The following is a 22,145-nucleotide window of genomic DNA, read 5'->3' as shown; positions in this document are numbered from 1 at the left end:
TGTCAGAGAAAACTGAGGGTGGTAGAGTTCCTCCTATCACCTCTGCTTCCTATCAGGACATGCTGAGGGTTGTAGTTCCTCACGTCATCTCTCATGTCAGGACATGCTGAGAATTTGAGTGCCTCCTGTCAGGACATAGGTTGTAGTCCCTACTATCACCTTTGCTCCCTATCGGGACATGCTGAGGGTTGTAGTTCCACATGTCACCTCTGCTCCCTGTCGAGACAAGCTGAGGTTTGAAGTTCCTCCTGTCAGGACATGCTGAGGGTTGTAGTCCCTCCCATCACCTCTGCTCCCCATAAGGACATGCTGAGGGTTGTAGTCCCTCCCATCACCTCTGCTCCCCATAAGGACATGCTGAGGGTTGTAGTCCCTTCCTTCACCTCTGCTCCCCATAAGGACATGCTGAGGGTTGTAGTCCCTTCCATCACCTCTGCTCCCCATAAGGACATGCTGAGGGTTGTCGTTCCTCCTGTCACTTCTGCTCCCTATTAGGACATGCTGAGGGTTGTAGTCCCTTCTGTCACCTCTGCTCCCTGTCATGACAGACCGAGAACTGTAGTTTCTCCCTGTCAAGACATGCTGAGGGTTGCAGTCCCTCCTGTCAAGACATACTGAGGGTTGTAGTCCCTTAAGTCACTTCTCCTCGCTATTAGGACATACTGAGGAATGTAGTTCCTCCTGTCAGGACATGCTGAGGGTTGTAGTTCCTCCTGTCACGACTGAGGGTTGTAGTTCCTCCTGTCACGACTGAGGGTAGTTCCTCCCTGTCAGGACATGCTGAGGGTTGTAGTTCCTCCTGTCACTTCCCTGTCACGACTGAGGGTAGTAGTTCCTCCCTGTCAGGACATGCTGAGGGTTGTAGTTCCTCCTGCCAGACACACCAGGGGGGGTTGTAGTGTCCTGCTCCCTGTCGGGCCATGCTGAGGGTTGTAGTCCTCCTGTCAGGTAGTAGTCCTCCTCCTTACCCGTGTCCTCCGGCGCCTCTCGTCCCCTCGCTGCTGCTAGACGGCCGTCCAGTCACATCGAGCCGCACACAGTCACACATAGATGGAAGCTGGTCTGCTTCTTCCTCACACCGTCATCCTCCTCCTCATCATCATCACCATTATCATCCTCCTCATCCCCGCCACTCCCCGGCTCCGGCCGTCATATCTCGGAGATCCCGGCTGTACTGTTGCTGGCGGTCTCTGTGGTCCCGGCCGCCGTGCAGGATGGAGGGAGAAGGGGGGAGGGGAGGGGGAGTCACAAAATGGCGCGCGTTTCCAAAGCTGCGCAGCCAGCCAGCGAGGGAGGAAGAATGAGGAGGACGGGGAAACCGCCACCACCAGCAGCAGCAGCGCTACCGCCTCCGCTCACTCCCCCGCCTCCTCATCCTCCGCCTCATACCGGAGCCCCGGCACCGTGACTGACAACAACACCCCCTCCTCTCCCCCCGTCACCTCGCCACCGTCCTCCCCCACACTTCTTCCCTCACAAATATTTTATTCACATTCTGCTTTATTCACACGGCACGTATTTCCCTCACAAGGGTTTATTCGGGCGGGAAAGGAGTTAATAAGAAAAAGAAAAAAAAAAGACGACAAAATGGCGGCGGAATAAGTGTGTTGCTATGGAGACTGTCAATCAGCGCGAAGCCCCCGGATGCGCGGTGACGTCACGGAGCGAGGTGGCGCCGCTGCTGTGCTGCGGTCCGGAGCAGTGAAGAGGGAGGGTCATGTGATGAGGGGAGTGGCATCGCGGGGACGAGGGAGGGGCGGTGAGGATAATTAGGAAAAAAAACGTCTGGGGTGTGAGCTGGAAAACAAATGAATGTAAATATGATGTTTGCGGGACGGAGGAGAGTGGCGTGGTCGGGAGGAAAATGCGATAAGTGGTTGTCCCCAAGTGTTATCCCGGCTGGAATGTCCAGGGGACACAATCAGCTTTTATCATATGTGTTGTTGGTTCCGTCAGAGGTTTGTTGGTTACTCTGCAAAGTCTGTCTACAATGTCACCATTCCACGCTTTCTGTTTCTGAAGGTTTTTGTATCTGGTCCTCACTACGACCATCATGATGAATTCCAGGATGTCCAGAGTGGTGGATGTCCACGTATATCACATTTCCAGAGTGGTAGATGTCCACGTATATCACATTTCCAGAGTGGTAGATGTCCACGTATATCACATTTCCAGGGTGGTAGATGTCCACGTATATCACATTTCCAGGGTGGTAGATGTCCACGTATATCACATTTCCAGGGTGGTAGATGTCCACGTATATCACATTTCCAGGGTGGTAGATGTCCACGTATATCACATTTCCAGGGTGGTAGATGTCCACGTATATCACATTTCCAGAGTGGTAGATGTCCACGTATATCACATTGCCAGGGTGGTAGATGTCCACGTATATCACATTTCCAGAGTGGTGGATGTCCACGTATATCACATTTCCAGAGTGGTGGATGTCCACGTATATCACATTTCCAGGGTAGTAGATGTCCACGTATATCACATTTCCAGGGTGGTAGATGTCCACGTATATCACATTTCCAGGGTGGTAGATGTCCACGTATATCACATTTCCAGGGTGGTAGATGTCCACGTATATCACATTTCCAGAGTGGTGGATGTCCACGTATATCACATTTCCAGGGTGGTAGATGTCCACGTATATCACATTGCCAGGGTGGTAGATGTCCACGTATATCACATTTCCAGGGTAGTAGATGTCCACGTATATCACGTTTCCAGGGTGGTAGATGTCCACGTATATCACTTTTCCAGAGTGGTGGATGTCCACGTATATCACATTTCCAGAGTGATAGATGTCTACATATATCATACATTTTGAATCCTACAGTGTCAGATATTCATGTATACCCAATTCCCTACATATATCATACAATTTACATTTTACAGGGTATATTATTAATTCCCACATTTTTAGAGTGGTAGATGTCCCCTTATATTACAGATTCCCAGTTTTCCAAAATCCACTTATATCTGAAATTTTTAGGTGGTAGATCAGAAATTATATTATAAATCCTGAAATGTCCAGAGTGATGGATGTCCATATATATCATACATTCCAAAACATCCAGAGTGGTACAAGTCCACACATATCATATATTTCTACATTTAAGAAAGAAAGATGTATATACAGTATATTGCAAAATTTCCAGATTGGTAGCTGTCCATGCATGTCATGCATTCCAAGTTTTACAGAGGGGTAGATGTACATGTATATCATAGATTCCAAAATGACCAGAGTGGTAGATGTCCACGAATATCATAGATAGGAAAGTTTACAGAGTATATCGTAATCAATTTCCACATTTTTGGATTGTCAGAGTTCTATTTATAATGTAGATTCCAAAATTTGCATACTTGTAGACATCTACATTTATTATAAGTTCCAACATTTCAAGAGTGGTATATATATCGTAAGATCTAAAATTTTCAGAGTGATAGGGGTCCAAGTATGTCATAAATTCCACAATTTCCAGGCTGGTACATGTCCACATATATCATATACAGTAAAACCTTGGATTGCGAGCATAATTCGTTCCGGAAGCATGCTTGTAATACAAAGCACTTGTATATCAAAGCAAATTTCCCCCATAAGAAATAATGGAAACTCAAATGATTTGTTCCACAACCATTTATTCATAAATCCTATAGTATTGAATTTTTCTATTAGGAATAGTCCAGGATGTACTCTATGGAAGGTGAACCCATACTGGTCGTCACTTCTTTCTCCATCTGAAGGAACTATGACTGAATTAATTACCACATTTATCGACATATAACACGCACCTTAATTTTAAGAAAGAAGTTTCAGGAAAAAAACTTAAATTTTAACCACTTGCCGCCCGCCATATAGCAGAATGACAGCGTTAAAGTGGTTTCAATAACCTGCCTGGGCGTCATATGACGTCCTTAGGATATTAAGCCACTTTGCGCGCCCGGTCCTCAGTCTGACACACTGCAACTCCGATCTAGGTAAAGAGACTCTGACGGAGACTCTTTACCACGTGATCAGCCATGTCCAATCACGGCTGATCACGCTGTAAATAGGAAGAGCCGGTGATCGGCTTTTCCTCACTCACGTCTGACAGACTCGAGTAGAGCCGATCGGCTGCTCTCCTGACAGGGGGGGTCTGTGCTGATTGTTTATCAGCACAGCCCTCCCTCGGATCCCGCCCAGGACCACCATCATGCCGCCCAGGACCACCAGGATGGCCATCCACACTGGACCACCAGATATGCCCCCCCTAGACCCCCAGAGAAATACTAATCTGTGCCCAGGCAGCTGCCAATCAATGCTCAGGTTGCTGCCAATTAGTGCCCACTCACAATGCCTACCACTGCCAGTGCCACCAGGGATGCCTATCAGTGCCTCATATCAGTGCCCATCAGTGCCATGTATCAATGCCCATCAGTGCCGCCTATCAGTGCCCAGCAGTGCTGCCTATCAGTGCCCAGCAGTGCCGCCTATCAGTGCCACCCATAAGAACCCATCTTTGCAGCCTTTCAGTGCCCATCAGTGTCGCCTATCAGTGCCCACCAGTGCCACCCATGAGTGCCCATCAGTGCCGCCTATCAATGCCCATCAGTGCTGCATATCAGTGCCACCCATCAGTGCTGCCTACCAGTGCCCTTCAGTGCCGCATATCAGTGCCCGCTCATTGGTGCCACCTCATCGGTACCGCCTTATCAGTGCCTGTCAGTGCTGCCTTATCAGTGTCCATCAGTGAAAGAGAAAACTTACTTATTTACAAAATTTTATAACAGAAACAAAAGCAAAACTTTTATTTTTTTCAAAATTTTCTGTCTTTTTTTATTTGTTTAGCAAAAAATAAAAACCGTAGAGGGAATCAAATACCACCAAAATAAAGCTCTATTTGTTGGAACAAAATTATACAAATTCAGTTTGGGTACAGTGATGGATGACCGCGCAATTGTCATTCAAACTGCGACAGCACTGAAAGCTGAAAATTGGTCTGGGCAGGAACGTGTATAAGTGCCCGGTATTGAAGTGGTTAAATAAAGAATTTTGAAGCAAAAAAAAAAATAATGTTCAATGCCCATCAATGCAGCCTTATCAGTGCCCATCTGCAGCCTCGCCATTGCCCATTAATGAAGCCTGATCAGTGTCCATCTGCAGCCTCACCATTCCCCATCATTGCAGCCTAATCAATGCCCATCTGCAGCCTTGCCATTGCCCATCATTGCAGCCTAATCAGTGCCCATCTGCAGCCTTGCTCCTCACTGCAGCCTGATCAGTGTCCATCTGCAGCCTCGCCATTGCCAAAATAGACAGAGCCGGATCTCCTGTGTACTCGGCTCGGCATCACGCCAGTCCCGCCCAGTCCCGCCCCCTGGCCCGGATCCATTGATGGACATAACGCCGGTCCAATGCGGGGACGTCAATGCTAGGAGCCATCCAGGGGGCGGGACTGGGCGTGACTGCGAGCCAAGTACACAGGAGATCCGTCTCTGTCTATTTCGGCAGGGCTCATCCACTCCTTCCCCTCCGTGGCAGCCTATATTGGCGTATAACACCCACACACGATTTTCCCCCTATTTTAAGGGGGGAAAAGTGCGTGTTATACGCCGATAAATACGTTACTTACTAGAATATAAACAGAACCTCAGTCTCACTAATATATTGGGATGCATTTAAAGCGTATCACCGAGGTCTCCTTATTGCGCAGATATCAAAAATTAAGAAACAATCTAGGCAGTGGGAAAAAACTCTAGCTGATAACATGATGAAGGCCAAATTCCTATATATAACTAATCCAAATGAATATACTAAAAAAGAATGGCTTCATAGCCAACTACATTATGCAGCAGTGGCTAAGAAGAAGGCAAAAAATAAAAGATTCTTCCTACAACAACCATATTTTGAGGAGGGAGAGGGGACAGGACACCTATTGACAACTATTGTAAAAGCTCAGCGGCCGGCATCATATATAATTTAAATACAATCATCTTCAAATAAGAGGACTGATACTACCCCAGAGGTATTAGAGGTATTCAGGGAATTTTACCAGGCACTATATAAGAGTAGGGTATCTTACCCAGAAGAGTCCCTGAATAGATTCTTTGAAACTGTTGATTTACCAAGCATTTCAAATGATGAAAGGGTGGCTTTGGAGGGCCCATTAACATTGGATGAGCTAAGAAATGCAGCATCTAATTTACCTAATAATAAAGCACCAGGACTAGATAGTCTTCCAGGGGAGATATATAAAAAATATGGGGATGTGTTGTTACCTGAATTGCTCGATGTCTTTAATTAAAAAAAAAAAAAAAAAGAAAGAAATTCTGATATACAAGATTTTTGTGCCACATCCTATGAAAAATAGAAAGAAAGAGAACCCCTGGGGGTGGGATTTTTTAGGCGCTACCAACAGACAATGGAAAGTAAGAATAATAATTTTAATAATGTTGTAGAAAAATACATAGACTATATAGAATATTAAACAAAGTCATGAACATTGAAAAATCAAGATATGCAAATTGATGATACAGAGATCCTATACCCAACGCGTTTTTGAGATGAATGTCGTCTCCTTCATCAGGGATAACAGAAAATATATAATCTATAAAATTCAAATACATACAGTCAGGTCCATAAATATTGGGACATCAACACAATTCTAATCTTTTTGGCTCTATACACCACCACAATGGATTTGAAATGAAACAAACAAGATGTTCTTTAACTGCAGACTTTCAGCTTTAATTTGAGGGTATTTACATCCAAATCAGGTGAGCGGTGTAGGAATTACAACAGTTTGTATATGTGACTCCCACTTTTTAAGGGACCATAAGTAATGGAACAATTGGCTGCTCAGCTGTTCCATGGGCGTGTGTGTTATTCCCTCATTATCCCATTTACAAGGAGCAGATAAAAGGTCCAGAGTTCATTTCAAGTGTGCTATTTGCATTTGAAATCTGTTGCTGTCAACTCTCAATATGAGATGCAAAGAACTGTCACTATCAGTGAAACAAGCCATCATTAGGCTGAAAAAACAAAACAAACCCATCAGAACGATAGCAAAAACATTAGGTGTAGCCAAATCAACTGTTTGGAACATCCTTAAAAAGCAACACCAAAAGACCCAGAAGACCACGGAAAACAACTGTGGTGGATGACCGAAGAATTCTTTCCCTGGTGAAGAAAACACCCTTCACAACAGTTGGCCAGATCAAGAACACTCTCCAGGAGGTAGGTGTATGTGTGTCAAAGTCAACAATCAAGAGATGACTTCACCAGAGTGAATACAGAGGGTTCACCACAAGATGTAAACCATTGGTGAGCCTCAAAAACAGGAAGGCCAGATTAGAGTTTGCCAAATAACATCTAAAAAAGCCTTCACAGTTCTGGAACAACATCCTATTGACAGATGAGACCAAGATCAACTTTTACCAGAGTGATGGGAAGAGAAGAGTATGGAGAAGGAAAGGAACTGCTCATGATCCAAAGCCTACCACCTCATCAGTAAAGCATGATGGTGGTAGTGTCATGGCGTGGGCATGTATGGCTGCCAATGGAACTGGTTCTCTTGTATTTATTGATGATGTGACTGCTGACAAAAGCTGCAGGATGAATTCTGAAGTGTTTCGGGCAATATTATCTGTTCATATTCAGCAAAATGCTTCAGAACTCATTGGACGGCGCTTCACAGTGCAGATGGACAATGACCCGAAGCATACTGTGAAAGCAACCAAATATTTTTTTAAGGGAAAGAAGTGGAATGTTATGCAATGGCCAAGTCAATCACCTGATCTGAATCCGATTGAGCATGCATTTCACTTGCTGAAGACAAAACTAAAGGGAAAATGTCCCAAGAGCAAGCAGGAACTGAAGACAGTTGCAGTGGAGGCCTGGCAGAGCATCACCAGGGATGAAACCCAGCGTCTGGTGATGTCTATGCATTCCAGACTTCAGGCTGTAATTGACTGCAAAGGATTTGCAACCAAGTATTAAAAAGTGTAAGTTTGATGAATGATTGTTAATCTGTCCCATTACTTTTGGTCCCTTAAAAAGTGGGAGGCACATATACAAACTGTTGTAATTCGTTCACCGTTCACCTGATTTGGATGTAAATACCCTCAAATTAAAGCTGAAAGTCTGCAGTTAAAGCACATCTTGTTCGTTTCATTTCAAATCCATTGTGGTGGTGTATAGAGCCAAAAAGATTAGAATTGTGTCAATGTCCCAATATTTATGGATCTGACTGTATAATCAACAGTACGTTTGTATATTCATTCCATAATACATAGCCAAAAAAGGCCTAAAGTGCTGGCGACTTACAGGTGCAAATGAATAAGATGTTTATGCATTTTATAGATTATATATTTCCTGTTAATCCCTGATGAAGGACACAACATTCATCTCTGAAACGCGTTAGGTATAGGATCTCTGTATCATCAATTTGCATATCTTGATTTTTCAATGTTCATGAGTTTGTTTAATGTTTGTTTAATATTTGTTTAATATTCTATACATTCTATGTATTTTTCTACAACATTATTAAAATTATTATTGTTACTTTTCATTGTCTGTTGGTAGTGCCTAAAAAAAATCCCACCCCCAGCGGTTCTCTTTCTTTCGATGTCTTTAATTATGCCGTGGAGGTGGGTTCATTACCCCCCCTATGACTGAAGCAGTAATTATTGTCTTATTGAAACCTGGTAAAGACCCAAGTAATCCTGACTCATACAGTCCAATATCTTTCTTAACATCAGACATCAAGCTGCTGGCAAAGGTACTGGCGATTAGATTATCAAGATGCATTTCAAAATTGATTCATTGTGATCAGTTGGGCTTTATTCCTAACAGATCTACAGCGAATAATATCCGGCATCTATTTTTAAATAGAATTTAATATACAGCATTTGACAGTATAGAGTGGGTCTTTTTGTGGAATTGCTTAAAACGATATGGGTTTGGCCCTAGATTTATTAAATGGATACAACTTTTATATGACTCCCCAAGTGCAAGGGTACAGGTGAATGGATGCGTATCGGCCCCTTTTTCATTGACCAGAGGGACAAGGCAGGGATGTCCCCTATCCCCGCTTCTTTTTGCTATGGTCATTGAACCACTGGCTGAGGCTATTCAACTCTTCTACAAATGTTGTGGGGTTTCGTAGATCTACAGGCGAAGATAAGATAGCACTCTATTTGGATGACAATCTAGTGTTTTGGGGGGATACAGGTCCACCCCTGTCTGCAGTTATGTCCTTCATAGACTTGTATGGATCCTTTTCAGGATTCAATATTAATTGGGACAAGTCCGTAATGCTGCTTTTGGACCCTGCGCGTTTGGATCATCCACACCAGGCTCATCAGATGGCCCTGGTTACATCATTTAAATATTTGGGAGTGATAATTACACTAAATATTACAAAATATACAGATAAGAATATATTCCCTCTTATTGTCAAATTTAGACAACTGAGCAAAACATGGAGTAAATTCCTGTTGTCCATGGTAGGAAGAGCGAATTTGGTGAAGATGGTGTGGATGCCCCAAATGCTATATGTATTGCATAATTGCTCCATATGGTTGACGTTACGATTATTTAGGACTATCGACTTGGTTTTTAGGGATTTTGTGTGGAAGGGGGGAAAACCTAGACTTAGATTTGAAACATTACAACAGGCCATAGATAAGGGTGGAATTGCGATACCTAATGCAAGATTATACTTTATCGCGTCACAATTACAACATTGGCACAGCTGGGAGGTAGTGGACATTCAGGACCCCACACAGAAGATAATAATATCCCAATTCAAAAAATACCCTTTAGTTCAATTAATAGTAGCTCACTACTTTTATAATAAAAGAAAATTCCCAACTTTTTACTCGATTCATAGGGTATGGGAAGCAGTGCGAAATATTACTCAGCATAAGGGTTATATGAAACATATGCCTATATGGGATAACTACTTCCTTTATGAATTGAAAAGACTTTTGGGATTCTTAGATTGGAAAAAAACAGGCATAATATCTTTGTATCAGTTATATGAAGGGGATGTTTTACTTTCTTTTAATATATTAAAAGACCGCTATCAGTTAACAAACAATAACTTCTACCAATATCTCCATTTACGCCACGCATTACAAATCCAAAGCTCAAAAATCCAATTACAGTATAAACACTCTAAAATACTATCAAAGGCAATTTCGGTTACCTGCACAAAATGAGGATTAATAGGAGACCTTTATTCTAATTTACAAATAATAGAGAATACTGGAAAACAAAAAAATAGTTTTGCCCGGTGGCAAGGAAACATAGAAGATCTAGATGAGGAGGACTGGACACGTGCCCTGGAAACACTTCCCAGGACATCTCTCTCGCCCTCCCAAAGGTTATCTCAGCTCTTTATTATACATAGGGCTCATTACACCCCACAAAAACTCTATGCTTGGGGAAAATATATAACACTGTTATGCCTGCGATGCTCTATATTTAATTGATCTCTTATCCACATGCTCTGGCAATGTCCAAAGCTTCATCATTAATAGGAAAAAATATTTATAACCATAAATTTATTATGCTCCACTGAGATAACAGGGACGCCCAAACTTGCACTACTGGGAATAATCCCCGATGGAGCGTTATCAGTAGAGATGCATACTATGTGGATAATGTGGATAAGATCCTTATATTTAGCACGTAAAGTCTGCTGATCCTCCAACCCATAAACAATGGGTTGAGAAACTTAACCATATATTTACAAGAGAAAAATTAACATATAAGCATAGAGGTACACCCCAAAGGTTTGGTAAAATATGGTCATGTTGGATAGAACATAGTAATCAACTATATGGTGGTTTACCTAGTGGAGAGGAGTGAAGGTAGAGGAGATAGATGGGAGCAAAGAGCAGAGGTGGAGAGGTGAGGAGTAGAAGAGAAGAAATGAGCAGGTAAAAAAAAAAAGATAACTTGATGCTGCATAGAGGAAGTTGCTGTAGTCTGATGCTTGATATTAGGGTTGAATACAACGTGTAAAATGTATCCATGTCTCTATATAATAATATGTTTTGTTTACTATATGTTAAGCTATTTTAGTCCGAGAGGTGCAAGGTTTGTTTGTTTTGTGTGCTTTCCTATTTTCGATACTTTATGGATTAATTTGACATAATATATGTAATCGAATGTATTTTCTTCTTCTTCTTTTTTTTGGGGGGGGGGGGTTATTTATCGCCATATGATTTAAATATGGTTATTTGTTTGTATGTATGCTTAATAATAAAAATAAAAAAAATATTTGATTGAAAAAAAAAATCATAAATCCTTCCGTTTATAGTCCATATAAAAAGATTATAGCAATGTGATAGGTTGTGTAACCATAAAATGTCCATCCACAAATGGAAGCCTCCACAAGAGGGTTAGAAGCAAAATCCAGCAGGAGCTACAGAGTATAAGAGAGAAGAGAGGAGCCTCTAAGTGTAGCAATATGGTTACATTTAATGAAGGTACAACATTTAGCAACTCATATGGTTGATGATTAAATGAGGCACATCTAAGTATGCAGGCATCCGGGGTAAAGCTGTCTGCAATCGTGACCGGGCTAAAAGACTACCCTGCAGTAGAGTATTCTGAAAGTGATGCTTTAACCACTCGTGGAGCGTAGTGTGGAAGGGACAACGTCAATGGCGGTTAGGAGGACGGTCTATGTGGAGAGCTTTACCCCGGATGCCTGCATACTTACATGTGCCTGTTTTAATCATCAACCATGTAAGTTGCTAAATGTTGTACCTTCTTTAAATGTAACCATATTGCTACACTTAAAGGCGCCTCTCTTCTCTTTTATACTCAGTTGTGACATGACGCCACTTGTATATCAAGACATCGCTTGTATATCAAGTCAAATTTGTTAACAAATTTTTGCTTGTCTTGCAAAATGCTCTCAAACCAAGTTACTCTCAAACCAAGGTTTTACTGTATTCATAAAGAAAGATGTCCATTTATTTCATAAACTTCCAAATTTCCGGAGTGGTAGATGTCCAAGCATGTCATACAAATTTACAGAGGGGTAGATGTCCACATATAGCATAGATACCAAAATGTACAGAGTATATTTTATTTTCCCACATTTTTGGAGTGGTAGATGTATACTTATTTTATTGTTTCCAAAATTAACAGACTTGTAGACATTGTGGCAGATGACCATGTATATCAGACATTCTGAAATTTCCAGAGTGGTAGATGATCATTTCTATCGTACATTCTAAAATTTCCTGAGTGGTAGATGACTATGTATATCGTAAGTTCTAAAATTTCCAGAGTAGTATGGGTCCACTTATAAATTCACAAATTTATTTAAATTTCTAGGATGTCCAGGGACACGATCAGGTTTATCAAATGTGCCTTTGATTCTGTCAGAGATTTGTCGGTTACTCTGTAAAGTGTCACCATTCCACGCTTTCTGTTTCTGAAGGTTTTTGTATCTGGTCCTCACTATGACCAGTTTCATGGTAAATTCCAAAATTTCCAGAGTGGTAGATGCCCACGTATATCATACATTCCAGATCTTACAGTGCTAGATATCCATGTATACCCAATTTCCAATATAGTGCATACAATTTACAGAGTATATTGTAAATTCACACATTTTTAGAGTTTATGACCCGTTTCATGGTAAATTCCAAAATTTACAGAACAGTAGATGTCCTCGTACAGTATATATCAAATTTGCATTGTGGTATATATCCACATATATCATACATTCCAAAATTTATGGAGTGGTAGATGTCCACATACAGTATATCCATAGATTCCAAATTTTCCAGAGTGGTGCATGTCAATGTTTATTATAGATTCCAAAATTTGCAGAGTATATTTTATATTTAACAAAATTTTAGTGTGGTAGATGTTCATTACGTTATAGATTCCAACATTTTTAGACTTGTAAATGTTTATCATACATTCCGAATTTTACAGTGCAAGATATCCATGTATATCCAATTCCCAAGGTATATAATGCATTTTACAGAGTATATTATAAATTCCCACATTTTTAGAGTGGTAGATGTCCCCTTATATTATGGATTCCAAAGTTTCTAGAGTGGTAGATGTCTACTTATATCTGAGATTTTCAGGTGTAGATCAGCAATTTTATTGTAAATCCTGAAATTTTCAGAGTGGTGGATGTCCATATACAGTATATCATACATTCCAAAACTTCCAGAGTGGTAAATGCCCACATATATTATATATAATGCTACATTTTGGAAAGAAAGATGTTCATTTATTTCATAAACTCGCAAATTTACGGAGTGGTAGATGTCCACGTATATCATACATTCCAGATCTTACAGTGCTACATATCCATGTATACCCAATTTCCAATATAGTGCATACAGTTTACAGAGTATATTGTAAATTCACACATTTTTAGAGTTTATGACCAGTTTCATGGTAAATTCCAAAATTTACAGAGCAGTAGATGCCCACGTACTGTATATATCAAATTTGCATTGTGGTATATATCCACATATATCATACATTCCACAATGTATGGAGTGGTAGATGTCCACATACAGTATATCCATAGATTCCAAATTTTCCAGAGTGGTGCATGTCAGTGTTTATTATAGATATTATAGATGCTACATTTTGGAAAGAAAGATGTTCATTTATTTCATAAACTCGCAAATTTCCGGAGTGGTAGATGTCCATGCATGTCATACATTCCAAATTTTACAGAGGGGTAAATGTACATGTATATCAGATTCCATAACTAATACAGTGGTAGATGTCCATGTATATCATCGATATACAAATTTACAGAGTATATTTTAATGTGTTCCCAACATTTTTAGAGTGGTAGATGCCAATTTATTATATAGATTCCAAAATGTCCAAATTTGTAGACATCTATATTTATCATAAATTCCAACATTTCCAGAGTGGTAGATGACCATGTATATTGTAAGTTCTAAAATTTTCAGAGTGGTAGATGACCATGTATATCGTAAGTTCCAACATTTCCACAGTGATAGGGGTCCATTTATAAATTCCCAGTTATTTTTTTAATTTCTGGAATATACAGGGACACAGTCAGATTTACCAAATGTGTCTTTGGTTCAGTCAGAGGTTTGTCGGGTTACTCAGTCAAGTGTGTCTACAATGTCATCATTCAGTGCTTTCTGTTTCTGAAGGTTTTTTTGTATCTGGTCCTCACTATGACCAGCTTTATTGTAACTTCCAAATTTTCCAGAGTGGTAGATGTCCACATATATCATACATTCCAAATGTTGCAGTGGTAGATATCCATGCATATCACATTCCCAACATAGATAATACATTTTATAGAGTAGAGTGGTAGATGTCCATTTATATTATAGATTCCAACATTTCCAAAGTGGCAGATGTCCATGTACTGTATATCTGAAATTTCCAGGTGGTAGATGTGCAATTATATTATAAATGTTGGCATTTATGATAAATGTAGATGTCTACAAGTCTGTTAATTTAGGAAACAATATAATAAGTAGACATCTACCATTCCAAAATTTGGAAATATAAAAAATACTCGGTAAATGTGGGTATCTATGATATATGCGTACATCTACCCCACTGTAAAATTTGGAATGTATGACATGGATGGACATCTACTACTCTGGAAATTTGGGAGTTTATGAAATAAATGGACATCTTTCTTTCTGAAATGTAGGAATATATGATATAAGTGGACTTGTACCACTTGTATGACACATTATAAATTCACACACTTTTAGAGTGGTAGCTGTCCACTTAGAATGTGCTATATTCTGGTGTGTGTATTTAATCTTATGCACATTTTTACTGTTATAGATGGACTGACATTGAGATTACTGCAAATATTTATATGAGAATACATCCCACAGCTCAAGGAGGAGGAACACCTGCAAAACGCGTAGACTACTTATAACTGTGATCATGGAGGAATGATTCTGATTTCTTTCCTAAATATGTGTGTTAAGCCTTATGTTTTTAATATCCATGTGAGGCAAATTTTCAATTTGGATTGTAATAAAAATATCTATTGATTTCATCTGATGCATAATGTGAAAATCCCTGTAATCTATTTCTTGTATGCAAATTGTCTCTCATGGGATGATGCCCACATGAATTTATGCATGATTAACTTTGAGATTCCACCCAACTCACCCAGAACAAAAGAAAGCTGGACGGCCGCACTCCCATGCAATCTCTTTATTCGAAATACACAAATCTCCTTGTTTCATAGATGTCCACTTATATTATTGATTCCAAAATTTCCAGACTTGTAGATGTCCACGTTTATCATAAATTTCAAAATTTTCCAGAGTGGTAGCTGACCATGTATATTATTAAATCAGAAATGTCCACAGTGGCAGATGTCCACTTATATTATACATTCCAAAATGTTTAGAGTGGTGGATCACAATTTCCAACATTTCTAGAGCGGTAGATGTGCACTTACAGTGCCTTAAAAAAGTATTCATACCTCTTGAAATATTCCACATTTTGTCATGTTACAACCAAAATCGTAAATGTATTTTATTGTGATTTATGTGATAGACCAACACAAAGTGGCACATAATTGTGAAGTGGAAGGAAAATAATAAATGTTTTTTTTTAATTTTTTACAAATAAATATGTGAAAAGTGTGGCGTGTATTTTTATTTAGCCCACTGAGTCAATACTTTTTAGAGCCACCTTTTGTTGCAATTACAGTTGCAAGTCTTTTTGGGGATGTCTCTACCAGCTTTTCACATCTAGAAAGTGACATTTTTGCCCATTCTTCTTTGCAAAATAGCTCAAACTCTGTTAGATTGGATGGAGAGCGTCTGTGAACAGCAATTTTCAAGTCTTACCACAGATTCTCAATTGGTCTGGACTTTGACTGGGCCATTCTAACACATGAATATGCTTTGATCTAAACCATTCCATTGTAGTTCTGGCTGTATGTTTAGGGTCATTGTCCTGCTGGAAGGTGAACCTCCGCCCCAGTCGTTAGTCTTTTACAGACTCTTAACAGGTTTTCTTCTAAGATTGCCCTGTATTTGGCTCCATTCATCTTCCCATCAACTCCGACCGGCTTCCCTGTCCCTGCTGAATAAAGGCATCCCCACGACCTGATTCTTCCATCATGTTTAAAGGCCAGATTTGTGGAGTGCGCGACTAAAGGCCCTACACACGATACGAAAATTGGAAGCCAAAATTTGTACAACGAGCTGTCTGACGATTTTCGGATCGTTAGTATGGTGCTTTCGACAGACGATTTAGCTTTTTCGTCAGACAAAAGCTGGATGTGCAGAGTATAAAAATTTTGTCACATGTAAACTCAACGTCCGTTTTTCCTTTCATTAATATGGTTTTCGTACGAAAAAAAATCGCAAGAGCATGACTACGCATGCTCAGAAACGAAAGAATACATACAAAACTATTGAACACATTACATCACTTCTGACGTTGTATTCTCTCATATGATAATTTTTGTATTGTGAGTAACCTCTTCATTTTCGACATGAGACTAGCATGCCACAAAAAAAGGACGTTCAGTCGTCCGAAAATCTAAGAGTGTGTACAAGGCTTAATAGTTGTCCTGTGGACAGATTTTTCCACCTGAGCTGTGGATCTCTGCAGCTCCTCAGTGGCGTAGCGTGGGTTGCCAGCACCCGGGGCAAGGCAAGTAATTTGTGCCCCCTAACCTGCGGACAATTCGCACTCCCTGAGTCCCTTCCCTTCCTACAATAATACTGACCTACCTGACCACTAATATGATTCCTATACTGACCACTACACTATACTACTACACTATACAATACACTGACCTATCTCATTCCTATACTGACCCTTACACTGACCTACCCGATTCCTACAAGGACCACTACACTACACACTGACCTACCTGATTCCTATACTGACCACTACACACCCCACCAACCTACACGATTCCTACATCGACCACTACACTACACACTGACCACTACACTATACAATCCAGTACACAATCCACTATACACTGACCACTACACTACACACCACACCAACCTACCTGATTCCTATACTGACCACTACACTATACTACTACACTACCCACTACACAATACACTATCCACTGACCACTACACACCACACTAACCACTACACTAAACACCACACACTGACCTACCTGATTCCTATACTGACCACTACACTATACTACTACACAATACACTACACTATCCACTGACCACTACACTACACACCACTAAACACTGACCACTACACACCACTAACCACTACACACTGACCACTACACACCACTAACCACTACACACTGACCACTAACCACTACACACCACTAACCACTACACACTGACCACTACACACCACTAACCACTACACACTGACCACTACACACCACTAACCACTACACACTGACCACTACACACTGACCACACTACACACTGACCACTACACACTACACACCACACTGACTACTACACTACACACTGACCACTACACGCTGACCACACACCACACTGACCACTACACTACACCCTGACCACTACACTACACACTGACCACTACACTACACACTGACCACTAACCACTACACACTGACCACTACACACTGACCACTACTGACCACTACACACAACACTGACCACTACACACCACACTGACCACCACTAACCACTACACACCACACCACACTGACCACTACACTACACACCACACTGACCACTACACTACACACTGACCACTACACACTGACCACTACACTACACACCAACCACACACCACTACACTACACACTGACCACTACACTACACTACACACCAACCACACACCACACTGACCACTACACACCACTACACTACACACTGACCACTACACTACACACTGACCACTACACAATACACTAGACACAGACCACTACTACTCAATACACTACATACTGACTGCTACACAACACTCTACCCACAGACCAATACACTACACACAATACATTATACACTATCTACAACACTATACCTTACACTATACGCTAACTTTCTGGCTGCTCACTCTCCTCAGACCATATCTACTCCCCCCCGGCCGAGTGAGTCTCTTACCTTTTTTTCTTCCATCTGCTCTGCCTCTGCGCCGCCGACTGTCACACTGCCTGCCCCGGCGGGGACATGATGATCAGTGACCCGGGCCGGAGAGGAGGAGAAGACAGCGGCCACAGACTGCCTGCCGCGACGGCCGACAGGGTCATGATGTTCAGTGACCCGGGCCGGAGAGGAGGAGGAGGAGAGGAGGAGAAGACAGCGGCCACAGACTGCCTTCTGCAACGGCCGTCATGATTGGTGACCCGGGCTGGAGAGGAGGAGCAGGAGAAGACGGCGGCCACAACAAAGGCCAGCCCCGCTCCCCCCGCGATTGAGTACAGGCCAGCCCCACCTGCCGCATATGACCCCTTTCGCCCAATCACAGGGCACCAGGGGCCGGCCTGAGAATTATCATGGCGGCCGGAGCGCGGGGTCACAGAACAGAATTTAGCTGTATGGAGAGAGGGTGACACATACTGGAGCAGGATGTCGCCCCCCCCCAAATGTTGCACCCGGGGCCTACGCCCCCCTCGCACCCCCCACGCTACGCCACTGCAGCTCCTCCAGAGTTAACATGGGCCTGTTGGTTGCTTCTCTGATTAATGCTCTCCTTACCAGGCCTGTCAGTTTAGGTGGACGGCCATGTCTTGGTAAGTTTTGCAATACTCTTTCCAATTTCAGATGATGGATTGAACAGTGCTCTGTGAGATGTTCAAAGCTTGGGATATTTTTTTATAACCTAACCCTGCTTTAAACTTCTCCCCAACTTTATCCCTGACCTGTCTGGTGTGTTCCTTTGCCTTCATGATGCTGTTTGTTCACTTAGGTTCTCTAACAAACCTCTGAGGTCTTCACAGAACAGCTGTATTAATACTGAGAATAAATTACACACAGGTGGACTCTATTTACTAATTAGGTGACTTCTGAAGGCAATTGGTTCCACTAGATTTTAGTTAGGGGTATCAGAGTAAAGGGGGCTGAATACAAATGCACGCCAAACTTTTCAGATATTTATTTCTAAAAACATTTGTGAACCATTTATCATTTTCCTTCCACTTCACAATTATGTGCCACTTTGTGTTGGTCTATCACATAAAATCCCAATAAAATACATTTACGTTTTACGTTTACGTATTACACTAGATGTCAATGTATATCATGAATTCCATCATTTCCAGAGTTGTGGATATTCACTTACATTATAAATTTCAAAGTTTTCCAGAGTGTGAACTAAACATTCATATCGTTTTTTTGGAAATCTCCACATTATCAGATGTCCACTTATATCGTACATATCAAAATTTCCAGAATGGTAGATGTCCACTTTTATCACGAATTCCAAATATTACAGAGTAGTTGATGTGCGTGTACAGTATATCCTAGATTTCAACATTTCCAGAGTTGTAGAAGTCCACATATATCATAAATTCCCACATTTCCAGAGAAGTAGATGTCCAAGTATTTAGTATATTAGCAAAATAAACAAAGCAGTAGATGTATATCATAAATTCCTACAATTTTTAGTGTGGTGGATGTTCACATATATCATATATATTCCAGAGTCGTAGATTACTATTTATATTGTAAATTCTAAAATTTCTAGGTTTGAAAATGTACATGTATATCATACATTTTCAGAGTGGTAGATGTCTATGTATAATGGAAAATTGTTATCAAATACTTACTGTAATTTTCCTTTCCTGGCCCACCTCACATCAACACACAATGGCATATACCATAGCTGAATAAATGGGTGGGAGAGAACAAATGAAAAGAGACACTGACAATCAAAGAAAAACTGCTAAAAAGCCAAAAAGAATTGATCTCCCTTGTCCCAAACTTTCTGACTGCACATCTAGTTTGTAAGGTTGAACGAAGGTGCTGCACAAGACCTTCAAGCTAGCCATCTTACATATATCTTCCAAGCAAATCTGGCATTACTGCCCCAAAGGCTGCCACCCCTGTAGTCAAATAAGCTTGCAATTGTTCCAGAGCAGAAAGGCTTACTTCCTGCATGCCAATCTAATCACCCTGGTAACCCAACAGTGGATGACTCTTGAGGACCTGATGGCTAAATGAAAAGATTGTCCACTTTCCTCTTTTGACCAAGTATACCGATAGTAACTTGACCATGTATAAGGAACTGAAGTCTTCCTGCTGTGCACCCTGTTACTCTCGTGGGACTACTTCCCAGTTTTTCTGGAAACTGGATACCACTTTAAAACTGAATCTTGGAGATAGAGGTAGTGTATCACCATTTCTGGTAAAAAAAAAAAAAGAAAAGAAAAGACACCAAAGGGCCCTTGCAGGAAAGTGTTGCAATCATCCACCTCCTTCTGTCTGAAGTAGTTGCTGTCAGAAGAACTAGTTTTACTGTGAGGTACTTCAATGGAAATTAAACCATTGGAGCAAAAGGTTCTCTCAGATCCAAGCCTAAGTTCCACCGAGGGAACAAGGATTACCTTCAAGGTCATCTAAAGATTGTCACTGGCTTTTCCACCCATCACCAGCCTGTGAAAGATAAGATAGAGATCTGTACCTTAGATGAGAGTTGTATGCCAGACCAACCTCTAGCGCTGACTGTAAAATGTTCAGGATATTGGCTAGAGCAGGGAACACAGGAGAGAAACCTTTTGCTGAGCAAACTAAACAAACTTCTTTCATATCCTCTCATATGTAGCGTTCATGGTTGATCTTCTGGTCACCAAGGTCTGAACAACCTTGGATGAGAATCCCTGCACCTCTAGTCTAGCCTATGCCATAACCAGGCTATTAAAAGTAGTCTTATTGGATTGGGGTGCTGTCACTGACCTTGCCATAAAAGATTTAATTTGACCAGAAACAGGTTTGGTAGTGCTGATGACATCTGGGGAAGTAGTGAAAGCCAAGGCCTTCTCAGTAGGTGGAAAGGATCTGTATGGCATGGACTTGTTCTGTCCAAATTTTCAGAAGCACCTTTATATTCAAGGACACCGGATAGAGACAGAGATCAAACAGAAAATTCCATGGCACTGTGAACCTATCTTGTATGATGGAGTCTTTGCATTGGTATGCTGTTGCAAATATCAGAAGCTGTGTGTTCAGTGGAGACTTCCTGAGAACTACTGCTGGAAAGCCCCATAGGGCCAATATTGGTTTGAGGCACTTTTGAAAAATATTCTGCCTAACTGAAGCAATAGTTGATTTTGCTTTCTGGGCAAGAAGACCAGCCTTAACTGGCTATAAGTGGTTCTCTGCTCAGCGAAAATTTTCTTTGCAAGATGTAACAGGAAATGACTTTTGGTGTCCCCTTGGCAGGCAATGTAGGCTACTACTGTCTTGTTGTCGATCAACTTTGCTCAGGCCCCCTTGAAGAAGATCTTGAAAGGCTTGCAATGCTAGAGAAGTCTTCCTTCTATTTAAGATGATTGGGGAGTCTGCATTCCACCATGCTCCAATGGCCTTGCACCTGATTCTTCAGATTGTGGACTCCCCAGCCCCAGAGACTGACATCTGGCTTCAGAATCATCCTATCTCCTGGGCTGAGAGGCATGCCCCGAAGAAGCACAGTAGCGATGTCCAAAATTCCAGCTCTTGTTGAATTTGTATAGGCACAAAGATTTTCTAATCCATAGACAGCCCAGCTCATAGACTAAAGAAGGCAAATTGAAACACTCTCATGTGCCACCTGGCCCAAGGTATCACCATTGCCAACAAGATCTTTAAAAGATTCCTGGGGCTGTGCCAATTCTGTAAAAGGCAGACTCCTGAACTGTAAGTGACATCTGGCCACCGCAAATCTCACATGCCTCTGGTGCTCGGCATTGATTGGTACATTGAAGTATGAGTCGGCAGGTCACTAACTGGTCCTCCTGCTGAACTATACCTGTGACTGTCTGCATGGACTCCATCTTGAACCTCTTGGTGTGCACTGTATGTACACATTATATTACTTCAAACTGAAACAGGTCAGAAGGCTCCTGCCTTAGATACTAGAAAAACTGGGGAGAAAAGCCCCCAGATGATTCTATGTTTTCGGCATCACTGGAATGATGGCCTTGTGGCAGTATAAATTCATATATCTAATCTTTTTCAAACAATTT

At 41.4% G+C, this 22,145-nt stretch overlaps 1 protein-coding gene across 1 annotated transcript in view; it reads right to left on the bottom strand.

Annotated features, from left to right (window-relative positions):
• Window positions 1–1,479, bottom strand: part of DYRK1A (dual specificity tyrosine phosphorylation regulated kinase 1A) — a 140,412-nt gene extending 138,933 nt beyond the window's left edge. The window contains exon 1 of the mRNA XM_073617207.1: window positions 969–1,479. The gene's annotated coding sequence lies outside the window, so the exon portion shown is untranslated. The remainder of the gene's footprint in view (window positions 1–968) is intronic.
• Between the last annotated feature and the right edge of the window lie 20,666 nt (window positions 1,480–22,145).

The sequence above is a fragment of the Aquarana catesbeiana genome, linkage group LG02, assembly GCF_042186555.1.
Source record: "Aquarana catesbeiana isolate 2022-GZ linkage group LG02, ASM4218655v1, whole genome shotgun sequence".
Lineage (NCBI taxonomy): Eukaryota > Metazoa > Chordata > Amphibia > Anura > Ranidae > Aquarana > Aquarana catesbeiana.
The sequence above is the reverse complement of the archived record's forward strand: the minus strand, read 5'-3'. Positions and strand labels throughout refer to the sequence as shown.